Below are 15,772 nucleotides of genomic sequence, written 5' to 3'. Positions count from 1 at the left end.
TTAAACTCATTGAGTGTGAGTGAGTGATATTGAACATTCTGTGATGATTGGATGTATATTCTTATTGAATGTACTTAGTGTGTATGTAACTCATAGATAGGATTTAACTTGTAATCAGATAAATTAAGATATAATATTCTCTTGATATTTAAAGCTGAGATCCTTAAAAATATATCAGCTGTGAATATCATGAGGGCAAAGAGAAAACATACCAGGATTCTTGTCCATTAGTTTTCTTAAGATTTTGTGTGTGAGAAAACTGGAGTGAGTAGATTTTGAGAACTATAGCAGCCTGATATATTGAAGAGTCAGTCTGGTTCGGTGGTTTGATGTAGGTCATACATTTATATTCTGTTCTGTTATTTACTAGCTCCATGACCCTGGGCAAATCATTTGGACTTTCTGAGCCTGTGCATTCTCATGAAAAAAAAAAATACCTGCTTCATAGGAATTGGGATGACAAATAAATTAGGTATTTGAATCTTGAGCACCTGATGCAATGCTACACATCTTGTAGATGTACAAAAATATTCATGAACGAAGTCAAGGTTATTAGGAAGTGGGATATGGGAAATAACCTTTAAAAAACATCCTTAAGACAAATGGGGTTTAGAATCAGAGTGTGGGAAGGTAATAAGACAGATGCAGAAAACAAAGCTGTGCTGTCATTTGTGATTTTCTACTCAGTTCTTAATCCCACTAAATTGCCTTTCTCAACAACAGCAATAACAACTAAACAATTGCATCTTTGGTTTACATAATATATTTTGTTTTAATCTTTCATTTTTATTTGTTTAAGTAAGTCTGGTCTTTAAAGTTTTTTAAATCTAAAAACATTGTATTATTTTAATACTCTGACCCTTTAAAAAAATTCAAAACAAGCAAGTTTGAGACATTCCTTTAACTCCAAATATTACTTAGAGTAATTTCTTGAGATCAGATGAGATGGTTGCAGAAAGACAAATGCTTAATATAAGACAGAAAAATGAGAATGTGTGTGGAATATTATCGAGAGGAGAATTCTGGAGTTGAGAACTCTAGCTGTGTCTCAATTGAATCATAAGCAAAAATACCTACTGACCAATGGGAATTCAAACTCTCACCCACCATGAAATTCTAGGGTGCAGAACTGGGAATCGTCTATCACAGACATCATTTAAAACATGCTTGCTGATCCATGAATATACCTCAAACCATGCCAGAAATTCAGCACAGTCCCACAAATTTCTGTTTCCTCTAGAAGCCAGAAAGTTAAGATGCTCAACCCAGATCACCCATAGAAATCATAGAAACTGGTGCTGAGATAGCTAAGGGGAAGGATGTGGGGAACCAGCCCTTGATCTGCCCCCTGAGCAAGACCTTAGAATTTGCCCAATATTTCAGAGGGTAATTCTTTTAAATATACTTTATTTTTTAGAGTAGTTTTAGGTCCAAAGCAAAATTGAGTGGAAGATACAGAGATTTTTCATATATTCCCAGTGCCACACACACACAGCCTCCTCCATCATCAACATTCCCCAGAAGAGTGGTTCATTTGTGATAATTGACGAGGCTACATTGATACATCATTAGAGCATGATGTGTTGATATTGGAAACTCATGGGACACCGGACCTAAGTCACTATATTGCTGTGTGAACTTGGGGAATCTGTTTATCTTCTCTGAATGCTACTCTTCATCTGGAAAATGTAGCTAAATATTATTTAAACACAGCATTGTTATTAAGTGGACTTGAATTATAAGTGATAAAGGACATATGTATTTGTTATTTTTAAACAGCCCTATCAGTAGAGTGGGTGTATGTAAAAGAGGGAATGGTGGTGGGTGTTTGTTGGTTTTGTGTTGCTTTGTTGGTTGCTGTGGATCCCGTGAGGGTGGGTGTGGGGTACTAGGTAAGGTCAGCGCTCTTGCAGTGTGGGGACATATGTGAGTGAAAAGTTATCTGGTCTGGCTTCCCAGGAGCCCTAGTGTGTGATGGGGTTGAGGAGGAGCTTAGAGGAGCAATGGCCCAAGATGCAAGCACCCATGATGATTAATTTTATGTGTCAATTGAGCACTCTGTGATAATTAATTTTATGTGTCAATGTCTAGCCAGATTTGACTAAACATTATTTCTGGGTGTCTTTGAGGGTGTTCTTAGTGAGCTTAGCATTGGAATTGGTGGCCTGAGTGAAGCAGAGGGCACTCCCCGGTGTGGGTGGGCATCATCCAGTTTGGTCAGGCCACAAATAGAACACAAAGGCTGAAGAAGGGAGAATTTACTCGTTTCCTCTACCTAACTGATTGAGGCAGGCTGTCAGTCTTCTCCTGCCCTTGGATTAGAACTCACACCATAGGCTGTTGAGTTCTCAGGTATTTAGACCTAGACTGGAACTATAGCAACTACTCTCCTGAGTCTCCAGCTTACCACCTGCAGATTATGGGACCTGTCAGTTTCCACAACTGTGTGAGCCAATTTATTTACACACACACACACACACACACACACACACCCTTGCTGTCAATATTACTAGTACCACTGACGCTACTTTTAAAAATCAAGTAAATTCTTGAAGACTATATACCATAGTCTTTATACTAGAGATCATATACCATATTTTTTACACTAGTGTCTAGAAGACACAATAGTGTAAAGCATAGTACATTCTTATATAACTTCAAGTGTCTCCCTATGATAAGTAAGATGCTGCCATTTTACTGAAATATTCTGTACATTCATAATTCTTCATGTACATGTCTCTTCCACTCTGTATCTGCTCTGTATTCTGAATAAGTTAGGGATAATGTCTCAGAAATTTCCTCTGACTTAACACTTATCACGATGTCATTTCCTTTTTTCTTCATGTATATATACATGTTTTTGAATTCAATCTTGATTTTGCCTCTTTTAGGCCTGCTTCTTCTATTACTCTGATGTGTGTGTGCAATATGAGAACAGAAATCATGTTTGTCTCCTCCCCTCTATCTGCATGGCCCCAGCGACCATACGGGACATAAGGAAGGCCCACAGGGAGTGTGTGCCAACTTGCTTTCCATAATGGGTGTATTAGGGTTCTCCAGAGGAACAGGACCAGGACCAATTAAAAATATATTTAACATATAATTATATATCACTATATATTATATATATCTCATATAAACTACATACTATATTATATATAATTATTATATATTATTTATAGATAAGAGAAGACTTATTACACTAATTGGCTCACATGATTACAGACTGAGAAGTCCCACAGTCTGCCGTCTGCAAGCTGCAGACCCAGAAAAGCCGGTGGTGTGATTCAGTCTGAGTCTCAAGGCTTAAGAACCAAAGGAGACAATCTGAGGGTAAGATGAGATGATATGAGATGTTCCAGCTCAAGCAGAGAGGCAGAGAAAAAGGGGCAAACTCCTCCCTCTTCCACCTTTTGTTCTATGTAGGCCTTCAATGAATTGGATGATGCCATTCCACGCTGGGGAGGGCAATCTTCTTTCCTGGGCCTACCAATTCAAATGCTCATTCTCTTTGGGAAACACCATCACAGATACATTGAGAAAGGATATTTAATCTGGGCACCCTGTGATACCCATGTAAACCTATAAAATTAACTATTGCTGCTGTAGCCGCTGCTTCTGAAGGTGAGGCATGGTTAAAGGCATCAGCCTCAGTCCATAGAGGAAGGGTTATTCAGAACCATAAAGCACCAAGGGCCGATAATGACACCTCAGGTAACACTTACTTCCATTCCACAGCTCAAGAAGGATGTGATGCAGGACTAATTTTTATTTACATTTCCTGTTTTGGGAGTGCTTTTTTTGATGGGGCCACTGATAAGTACAATCCAGTGGCTAAAGCTGCCTCCATCCCAAGCCAGCCTTAAGAACTGCCACTGTTTACATCCTGCAGAGGCAATTGTGAGCAGCAAACAAATAAGTAAGATTTGATTAGAGGGCAAGACAGAGAGATAGTGTGGACAGAAGCATTATTATACTAAAATTTAAGAAACAAATGATATTTTCAAAAGTGTTAAATTTTTAATTATAAAATATTAAACTACATATATATATTAAAATTACTTAGGCACTAAAATTAATTGTTCCAAGAAATATTTCACTCATTCAACATTTATTAACTTCCAATGTGCTAGGTTTTGGTGGTTTCACAATGGGCAAAAAAAGGCAAGACTATGCAATATTGTGAAAAAAAATCATGATACAATAGTAAGTGGTTTATTAGCATACTTAAAATTGGCAGGTAGCACAGATAGAATCAACAAAAAAGCTTTTAATATTAAATCTATGACAGTCTTTGGAAGGGTGTAGCGGAACAGAAAGTGTGACCTTAATACACCAGATATTGTGAGAATTACTCAAAAAACAGTAGGCGGATAAGATTCTATTAAAGAAAAAAATAGCCTGTAACAGACTCAAGGAAGAATTAGCTCAAAAGAATACAAAGGCAGTCAAGGCTTTTCAAGTGAAGAAATGGAAGGATCACAGGGGCCAGAAAGGAATCATGAAACTACTCAGGGCTGGGTGATTACGATGTCACATCTGCTTGTCGAGGCTACTTGATCTCTTGCCTTTCATGCCTTTTGTGCAAAGCTCAGGGTATCAGAAGCATCTGTACCAGACAATTAGAGAAAATGAAGATGTGAGGCCTGAAAGACAGTGCAGTGCCCTGGAAGGCTGGAAATTCCAAGTGGTATGGTCATCACTATCTACTGAAAATAAGTATTTCTAAGCATTGCTGATTACTGCCTTCTACTGCTTCTCCATGGTTGGTGGCATAAAGGAGGGTGGCAATATTAAATTATAGCATTCACACACATGCTTACAGGGATCTAGAAACACAGATGACAACTCATACAAAGGACTAGAAAACACCTGAGAAAAACTTATAGAATTAAAAAGAGGCATCATCAATCCTAACAAGCAGATTTAATACAATAATAAAGAGGCTTTCAATAACAGATCTTTAAGAAATGATACTGTGTCATAAAATATATCTATCTTATCATTAACCAAATAGTCACTTAAAAATACTAATTGTATAGATTAAAAAATTAATAATAGAATATATAGCAAAAACACCACTGAAGAGCAAACTGGAGAATCTGGAAACCTTAAATTAAAAAAATGAAAAACATGGTGTTCTACATCCATTTATTAGAAGTTCCAGAAGGAAAGACTAGAGACACAGGAAGGAAATAAATAATCAGTAAAATATTTCATAGATGGCTCCCCTGCCCAAAAAATATCTTTAAATTGACAGCCCTCACTGAATGATAAGCAGGGTAAAGAAAAATGTAACCTCACATTGGGAAATTTAAACAACTGTAGAATAAGCCTGAAGGAACTTTCTAGATAACAAAATTAAAAATTAAATTAAATTAAAAAAACATAAATCTCAAAGCAACACAAAACAGTTTCACATACCACAACACTGATGCATGAAGCAAATGAAATAATAGTTTCATATTGCTGTTCTGACAGGTTTATAGGTGTGGTAGTTTTACCAGGGCCAGAAAAGCTGTGAAAAACAGCAGATATGTTTTTGAAGGTTGACTTCCTTTGGAGCAGAGTCAGCAATATGCTATGTTTCTGGGTATGAAACAGTGGTGATCTCAATGGCAAAAGAATAGGTGAGGCCAACATTGCAACCTAAAGTTGCAATATTAGTTGAGTTAAGCAAGATTGACAGACAAACCATAAATTTAACAAGGAAATCGGAGGATTGAGATAGCCGTAGTATGCCTTCTCAAGTTCTGACATAGTCCTGGCAGACTAGAAGGCAGTATTCACTTGCAAGACTGTTTATATGCACAGGATAGAATGAAGGCCCTCTCTGTTTATACTCCCTTGGATAAATATGAGGTCTTCCATACATGCAGAGGAGACATGAGGAGGCCCGGGGGAAAACAAAACAAAACAAAACAAAACAAAACTGAGGTATATCTGTAAACTTTTAAAACTTTGAATATATTGCATAGCATATATTCATTGAAAACAAATGCGGAAAGACTTATCAGCTCAAGGTTTCAGGGCAAAACACCTGGCCAGCCAGTGGCTCTTTATTAATATATGCTGACTTAGGTGTGAGCTTTAGGAAGCTATGTTTAAAAATAAAAACAGGAACAAATTAGAATGAGCAGATATCTCGGGAGCTGTACACTGTGGAAGTAACAGACAGGAGAATGAGACCAGGCAGGTCACAGAAAAAGAAACAAACAAAAAGAACAGAACAGAACAGAACAGTAAAAAAAAAAAAAAAAAAAAAAAAACCTTGTAGGAAAACCAGAATCAATGATTTCTTTAATATATTATCTAACAAGATGCCTGGTTTTCCACAAAATAATGTATGAGACATGTCAAGTAACAAGAAAGTAATAAGTGTAACTCATACATAGGAAAAATTCAATCAATAAAAAGTATCTCCGATGGAGAGCAGATACTGTGCCTAGCAGATACAAATGGTTACTACATATGTTTCAAAAACTTAAGAAAATCATGACTAAAGAATTTTTAAAAACATATAACAATAATGAGTGGGAGAATATCAATAAGGAGTAGAGATTTTAGAAAAAGAATTCAGTGGAAATTTTGGAGTTAAAATATAACTTAAATTTTTAAAGTGTATTAGAGAAAATTTATCATGAGAAAAATATAGTGAAGAAACAAACAGTGAACTTAAAAATAGATCAATAGAAATTATACAATCTGAAGAAGAGTAAGTAAAGAATATGAGGAAAAAAGGATTGAACCTCAGAGACCTGTGAAACAACATCAAATTTATTAGCATATATGCAAGGAGAGTCCCAGAAAAAAAAGAGTAGGAATGAGACAGAAAAATTACTTGAAAATAAAATGGCTTTAGACTTTCCAAATTAGTTGCAAAATATTTATTTTTTGCACTCAAGAATTTCAAGGAAATGCAAGTTGGATAAATTAAGAGATACATACTTAGACACTATATTCAAACTATTGACAGACAAAGACAAAGATAAAATATTAAATGAAGCAATAGAAGAAAAACAAAAGGCTCATCACACACAGACAACAACAATGTGATTAACAGCTGACTTCTCATCAGTGACAATGGAGGGCAGAAAACAATGGATGACATATTCAAAGTGCCAACAGAAAAAAATTCAACCAAGATACACACATACCCATCCATAAAAACTACCATTCAAAAGTGAAGGTGACAAAGACATTTTCTGAAAAACAAAAACTGATAGCATGTATTCCTAGTAGACCTTCCTTAGGAGAAATAATAGTCTTTTAGGCTAAAAAGAAGTCAAAGCAGATATTATCTCCAATTCACATGAATAAATAGAGATCACTAAAAAACACAATTATATAGGTAAATATAAAAGCCTGTGTAAATATATATTTTTCCCTTTTTCTTAACTGATTTAATAGATGATCACATGTAACAATAAGTATGAAATTGTATAAAGATTTCATATGCTATAAAATATGTCATATGCATGTATATATAGCACAAAGAAGGGATAAGAAATTGAGTTATATTGAGGCAAATATTTTGTATTTTAATGAAATTAAGTACTAATCTGAAATTAACTGTGAAAAGAGACAGTGTATATTGTAATTCCTAGAGCAATACTAAGAAAATAACTTAAAAATATGCAAAATTTTTTACCAACCTGATACTTTTGAAAACAATAAATACATTAATTAAAGGATGCAATAAAATAAAACAACAAACAAATTAAAATGGTACAACATAAAATATCGATTTAACATAAGACAATGTAGCAAATGAGGACCAAAAGTATAAAAAGAAATGACAAATCTTTGGATAGATTCACCAAAAAATAAACTAAGAAAACACATGTTTTAAAAATCATTAATAAAATAGAGGGCATCACTACTAATCCTATAAAAATTAGAAGTATTATTAATGGACACTATTTATGCCAACAAATTAGGCATCTTAGTTGAAATAGACAAATTCTTAGAAATATAGAAATTATCAAAAATGACTCAAGACAAAATACACAATCTGAATAGACATATAATGTGCAAAGAATTTGAATTAATAATTACAAATCTTCCCACACACAAAATTCCATGTTTGATGTGTTCACTGGAAAAATCTATGAAATAGAGAAGAAATAATAGTACTCCTTCACAAACTCATCCACAAGAAGTTCAAGTTGAAAAAAAAGGAAAAAACAGAAGGAAAGGGAATATGCCCAACTCATTCTAAGGGGACAGTATTTGTGTTATATACCAGAGTAAAAGACATTGTAAGAAAGGAAAACTATAGACCAATATCCTTCAGGAATACAAATACAAAAATTCTCAACAAAGTATTAGCAACCAAATCCAGCTATAGATAAATGGGATTATACACCATAAAGAAATCAGGTTTATCCCAGGAATAGAAGCTTGATTTAATATAAAAATAGCAATTAACATAATTTACAATATTAATAAGCTAAAAGGCAATATTACATAATTATCTCAACAGATTAAAAAATGAGGCAAAGCCAAAATAATACAATTTTTCAACAAATAATGATAGAATAGAATGGTACTCTTAGAAAGTCATCTATGAAAAATCTACATCTAACTTAGTGAAAGACTGCATTTCCTCTAAGTTTGGAAAAAAAGGCAAGGATGTCCTTTCTTTCCATTTTGATTCAACCTCATAGTAGACGTTGTAGCCTATGCAATAAAGAGAAGAAATGGAACTCAGGATGAAAGGTAAGGAGTAGAACTGACTTTATTCATAGATAGCATGATCTTGTAAGTAGAAAATCCTGAGGAATTCTTAATGCACTTACTAGAACTAATAAATATATTCAGCAAAGTTACAGTGTCAAAATACAAAATTCAGTAGTTTATTTCTACATGCAATGAATAGTCAAAGATGAAATTATAAAAACAATTTCAAATATAATAGCATCAATAAGATAAAAATATTTTAAAAATTTAAATTCAATGCAATCCATATAAAATTCACTTCAGGCTTTTTTTTTTTTTTTTGCAGAAATTAACAAGGAGATGTTAAAATGTATGTGAGTATGCAAAGGACCTAGAACAGCCAAACAGGTTTGAAAAAGATAAACCAAGTCATGGAACTTACACTTTTTTATTTCAAAGGGTTTGGCCCATAATCCCAAAAGACACAATCCCTAATGCCATAATTCCAAAAGATCAAAATCTCTAGAGTTTAAAATTCTGAAAACCATAATCCTGAAAGATCAAAATCCTGAAAATATAATTCTAAAAATGTTTTAAAGATATTTACTTACATTTTTAAAGGGGTATTTATTTAAGAAACATAAAAATGTCATAGAACACTTCATAGGCCACTTTACATGATAAAATAGGCAGTAATTACATATTTTATAAACATAACCACTCAGTTATATTAATTACAATTACATGGATATAACAGTTATAGGCAAATAAACTGTACTCATGAAGAAACAGGTCAAAAAGCAAAATGTATCAATGAATATCACTATGGTTGGTAATTGTGTGCACCCAGCGTTATAACTGCAGTTATTTGAAATACTGTGGACAACCTAAGTCTTTTTTTGTTTTTTGTTTTGTTTTGTTTTGTTTTGTTTTGTTTTTGAGACAGAGTCTTGCTCTGTTTCCCAGGCAGGAGGGCAGTGGAGCAATCTTGGCTCACTGCAACCTCTGCCCCGCACCGGGTTCAAGCGATTCTCCTGCCTTAGCCTCCCGAGTAGTTGGGATTACAGGCATGCACCACCGCGCCCGGCTAATTTTTCTATTTTTAGTAGAGATAGGGTTTCGCCATGTTGGCCAGGCTGGTTTCTAACTGCTGACCTCAAGTGATCTGCCTGCCTTGGTCTCCCAAAGTGCTGGGATTACAGGCGTGAGCCACTGCACGTGGCCGACAACCTATGTCTTTTGATGAGATGGATCAAAAACACAATGGGTCACCACTATGTATGCAGTCATCCAAAGAGCTGAAATCTCAAGAAATTTTATCATTAACAAATGTTATGCAGATGTATAAAAAGGACATCCCTTTATTTAGTGAGGAAGTGTCCACATTTTTACATGCATACACAATGCTTACACACAGTGTCCATGTTGTGGTAATGCACTTTCGTTGAGTCAAATTTGCAAAAAGTGCACAAATTGAATTAGAGTGCTCTAAAAGTCTTTCTGCACTTTATATCTTCAGTATTGAAAATTATGTGAAGATAAAATGCATAGCATAGCAAATTGGTGCTATGGGTGAAGGGGCAGATGTCGTACATGATTGAACAATTTGGCAGGGAAAATTTCTTGTATTTTTTGCATGTGTTTTTACTTCTATGATCTTTGAAACACTCATTGCATTTGTATTTGGGGAGTCATTGTGATGTACAAATTGTGTAAGCATATGCCACTCTTTTAAAAGTTTGATTATTGCTGGACCATTGCAAGTAAGCAATTTTCTGCTTTTGTAGAACCAATAATAATTAGCTTTTAAACTTTTATCTTTCACCATTAAGTAGCTTTGTACCCTTAACTTATCAAAGCCATTTTGTGAGGGAACAATTTCACAGATCTCGTCCACTGTGTTGTAAGGAATACAGTAAGAGGAAATGATATTCAGCTTCCCCAGTACCAAACCTGTGTTAGTCAGGGTTCTTCAGAGATACAGAGCCAATAGGACATGTAGATAGATATATCAGAGGAGGTTTATTAGGGGAATTGGCTTACACAGTTATGGAGGCTGAGATGTCCCACAGCAGGCTGTCAGCAAGCTGGAGACCTTGAGATGCCAGTTGAGTGGCTCAGTCCAAGTCCGAAGGCCTCAGAACCAGGAAAGCTGATGATGTAGCTCTAAGTTTGCACACCAAATCCTCAGGACCTGGGAGGTAGCTGGGGTGGAAGTCCTGGAATCCAAAGGCCAGCAAGCCTAGAGTTATGATGCCCAAGGCAGCAGAAGAAAAGTCTGTCCCAGCTCTCAGAAAGAGATCAAATTGGCTTATGTATTTGTTCTCTTCAGGACCCTGCCCATTAGATGGAGCCTGCCAACACTGAGGGCAGATCTTCCCCACCTAGTCCTCTCAGACTTATACACTAGTCTTCTCTGAAAACACCATCACAGACACACCTTAAATAATGCTTTACTGGGTTTCTAGGTATCCCTTAATCCAGTCGACACCTAAAATTAAGTCGACAAATCTATCCTTTGTCAACCTGTCACCCATTCACATCTTCTTTAGCTATACTTAATTTCCAAGTAAATACAATAACAAGGTGATAGTTCCACTTAACATGATGCAACTATACTGTGCACAACTAAGAATGTACCAAAACCTTCCCCAGAATTTGGCTTTAAGAATTTCAACATTTGGGATTTTAATCTTTCAGAATTATCATTTTTGGGATTTTAGATGTTAGGAATTTTTAGACTTTAAGGAGTTTGATTTTTAGAGATTGTGATCTTCTGAGATTTCAGTATTTGAGATCATGGTGTTTGGGATTGTATCTTATGAGATTATGATCTGCACCAGCTTTCAAAATGTGCTATAAAGCTAGAGTAATAAAGATACTGTGGCATGGCATAAGAACAGACATACAATCAATGGAACAGTATTAAAAGTTCAAAACTAAGCCCTAACATTTATGGTCAACTGATTTTTTAAAAAACATTCGCTAACACAATTCAAAGGGGAAAGGACATTCTCTTCATCAAATGGATATTCTCAAGAAAATAAAGCTGTTTAAAGACTTTAGAAATTGAACAAGATGTATAAATACAAAGCTAACTAAAAACAGAAAAAGAACAAATAGAGATATTTCCAAAACTAACTACAGGTAGATAAAAGAACGAAGAGAAACATTTTATGGTGACAAAATATACAATCTATCAAGGCTACCTTATAACCATAATATCATAATGATAAAATACGTACTACAGAATCTGTTAGAAATGTAAAAGTAAGCTTACAAGTCAATAATCAGAGTAAGTTTTTTAACACACTTCTCTCAAAATTAGTAGGTTATATCGATAAAAATAAGGCAGAATATTGAGGACTTGAATAATGTTGTTAAGATTTATCTAATAGATAAAATAGTATTTTACAGCTAAGACATAGAGAATAAATTTTTTCCAAACATTTCAGAAATTCACTAAAATTCAGCATATTTTAGGTCACAAACGAAGTCTCACAATTTTTAAAAATTATGTTTATATATGGCTGCAAAATATATATAGCTGCATTTATTGCACAAAGTCAACAAGATTAAGAATTATAAAATTATTGTACTCAGGGCTGGGTGCTGTGGTTCACGCCTGTAATCCCAGCACTTTGGGAGGCCAAGGTGGGTGGATCACCTGAGGACAGGAGCTGGAGACCAGCCTGATCAATATGGTGAAAGCCCGTCTCTACTAAAAATACAAAAACTAGCCGCGCGTCTTGGCAGGCGCCTTGTAGTCCCAGCTACCCAGGAGGCTATGACAGGACAATTGCTTGAAGCTGGGAGGTGGAGGTTGTAGTGAGCCAAGATCGTGCCACTGCACTCCAGCCTGGGTGACAGAGTGAGACTCGGTCTCCAAAAAAAAATAAAAAAGTATCATACTCAGATCTATACACTTCAGTATTAAACAACCAACCACAGACCATCTGTGCCCAGTGCTTCTAACGAATTATTTTTCACAAATATATATACGAGATGAAGAGCTGAATGACATGTTTGGCATCATTTTCTCAAAGAACCTCACCAAAATAACAATAAGGTGAGTTTTAATTTTATCATTTGAGAAATAAAGCCACAGGACAAAGATAAGTAGAAAGAAGACATGGGGATGGAGGAGGAAATTGGAAAACACACTCCTTCCACGTAATATGTGGAAAGCCATAGTAGAATGTCTCCCTTACTTTAGTAATTATAACTAACCAGATGATAGACAAAATGACAATTATTTTATGTCCATGAGAAAGCTGAGATCACAAGGTAACCTAATGAAAAAAAATCCAGAAATTACCAGCCTTTTCTTGCCAGGTTGGGATTCTGCTTTCATCTTTGGCAGAGTAACATGAGAAGGTGGAAGCCACCACAGACACAAGTGAATGTGGCTGTAATTGAATTTTTAATAAAAATTTAAAGGCTTACTGTGGTCTGGACTGATTGGTATCTTGGAGGGCCCCAGACACAAAGGAACCTATAACTACCTATTATCTCTTTTCCAAGGACCTTATTAAGTGCTCTCTTGAAAGAGTAAAGGTAGGGACCCCTATCTGAGATACAGGTATGCTGGGTCTGCTACTGTCTGAGGTCAGAGGAGAACTAGATAAACCCACTTGAGCTCTGGCACTTATATAGTTTAGGAGACAGATACAGTCTGTCATAGGCAGCTTCTAAGATGTTCTTAGTGATCCCTGCTTCATGATATTCATGCCTTTGAGTGATCTTCTCCCCTTGAGTTTGGGCCGGGCATATTAACTAGATTGTAATGAATGGAAGGTGGCAAAAGTGACATTACTTCTGATGTTAATATGAAAGTCTGTCTTTCTTCTTTGCCATCACTCTCTCTCACTCTCTCCAGGTTGCTAATGAGACTGCACTGTAGAGAGACCCATGTAAATGAACTTGGAAGTTCTTTTGAGAGATTAGAAGTCTCTTTCCTCAGTCATATCCCGAGATGTCTCCCAACTCAGCCATATCTTCATTGCAGTCCTGTGAGAGACTCTAAAGCCAGACTGTCTAGCTAGGTGGCTCCCAGACTTCTGACTCAGAGAAATTCTCAGAAAATGAATCTTTGATGTTTTCAGCCATTAAGTTGTGGAGAGTGTTGTGCAGCAACAGCTAAGCAATACATAGACCTTTGCTGGAGGGAAGACATCAGAGAGAAATCTATTTATCTGCCTAAATATGGGGAAGAGATAGAGAACCAGTACACTGGGTCTTATGCGAAAACCGAAAATAAAGAGAAAGCCTTGAAAGTAGCCAGGGAAAACAAAACATATTAAATAGAGAAAACAATAGTAAGAATGATGGCTGACTTCTCATCAGAAAACAGCAACGGAGACTATAAGACAATGGAATAACATATTTAAAGCCCATTTTTTTTAAAGAAAAAAAGAAAAGTCAAACTAGAATCCTATATCCTGCAAGTCAACACATAGAAAATGAGATGACAATGGGAGAGAAAAGATAAATTACAGAACCCATCTAGGAGGTCCAGTAACCTAATATTTAACCCTAGAAATGAGTTTCTGAGAGAAGAGAGAAAAGGGAGGAAAGGAAATTATTGATCAAATAATGGAAAATATTTTCCCAGAAATTAAAAAGAAGTGTTTAAAAAGTGAACAGGCTGTAGTCACCTAATACATTGAGTGAAAAGAGACCTACATGAAAATATCTTATGTGATTATGGGGACAGAATATATATATATATACATATATACTATATATATATATTATATATATATAGTATATATATGTATATGTATAATGCACACACACACAGAGAGAGAGAAAGAATCAAGAATCAGAGGTTCAATAGTCATTATATACCTTAATCACATCCTTGGAAACTAGAAAACATGTAGAAATTTCTTCAAAATTAATTATTTCTAACTGAGAATCTATTCCCAATCAAATTAATTGTGGGAGTTAATTAAGAAATTATCAAAACTGAATATTTTAAAACTTTACCTATAACACGCTCTTTCTTGGGAAACCACTACAGGATATGTCCTACCAAATCGATGGAGTAAATCAAGGAGAACAATAAGGAATCCAAGAAATAGAGGATCCAATGCAACAGAAGCAAATGGAATCCTCAGGATGATGGTAAGATTCTAAAAGGACAGGTACCTAGCAGGCCAGGAATCCCTTCTGTCCAGCCTGAGGCATCTAAGAAAAGCTGTAAGGGTCTCATCAAGCAGATAACAGTGGCAGCATACCTAATGTGTCTCAACTTCTTGTAATGAGAATTTCACCACTGAAATAGTTTGGTTGTGAAGTAATGATGAGCTCACAGAAAATAAGCTATAAGAAAATAGTATGTTGTTCAGGCAACAATATAATCAATGGTGGCTAATATTTATGGACATACTGAAGTAGGCATGACTACCTATCTAGCCAAAATTAAAGTATATTGGGAAAAGTGTGGGGGTGTTAGGATGGGTTGGAGTGGTGTTGCAAAGAATCGGTAAAAAACAGCTAAGAATCCATATTATATTTGGAGAAATCGATATATAATTTTTAAGACTAGAGGTTTTTAACAATCTAAGTATATTCTTTAGATACATTAAGTCAAATAACAGAAGATGTGGTTCACTGACTTTAAATTAGTTACTTAAAAGGAATGAGAAATATGGTGAGGTTTCTATAACAAACTTTGTAAAACTATTTGATCTTTTAAATTATGGAACATAAGACTAGAAATATATGAGATCAAAAAGAACAAAGAATAAAAAACCAATATTAAAAATTCTTTAGAGTTAAATGACAATTACAGTACCACATGTGTTTTTAGTAAAAGTACACACACATATGCAGGCATACAAACACAAACATGAATGCACATATACACATATCCAGACACAAGTGTACACATACCTATATTTGAATATATAAAGACACATGCACACATACTGATAAACACATAAAATCTTCTCTATTTGTACATGCCCTATGTACATGGCTTTATAAGAAGAGAAGAGTCCTGAGCTAACAAATGTCATGTACAAATATATAAATGATTATATACATGTACATATAAAACATACATATATACACATGCACACATGTACATATGACACACATACAT

At 35.1% G+C, this 15,772-nt stretch overlaps 1 long non-coding RNA gene across 2 annotated transcripts in view; it reads right to left on the bottom strand.

Annotated features, from left to right (window-relative positions):
* The window catches only part of LOC130540546 (uncharacterized), a 65,969-nt gene extending 51,240 nt beyond the window's left edge, over positions 1-14,729 (bottom strand). For both annotated transcript variants that reach the window (XR_008954537.1, XR_008954536.1), the window contains exons 1-2: positions 14,653-14,729; positions 3,216-3,327 (exon numbers count right to left, since the gene is read on the bottom strand). This is a non-coding gene — a long non-coding RNA (uncharacterized LOC130540546). The remainder of the gene's footprint in view (positions 1-3,215; positions 3,328-14,652) is intronic.
* Positions 14,730-15,772: the final 1,043 nt, after the last annotated feature.

The sequence above is a fragment of the Pan paniscus genome, chromosome 8 (assembly GCF_029289425.2).
Source record: "Pan paniscus chromosome 8, NHGRI_mPanPan1-v2.0_pri, whole genome shotgun sequence".
Lineage (NCBI taxonomy): Eukaryota > Metazoa > Chordata > Mammalia > Primates > Hominidae > Pan > Pan paniscus.
The sequence above is the reverse complement of the archived record's forward strand: the minus strand, read 5'-3'. Positions and strand labels throughout refer to the sequence as shown.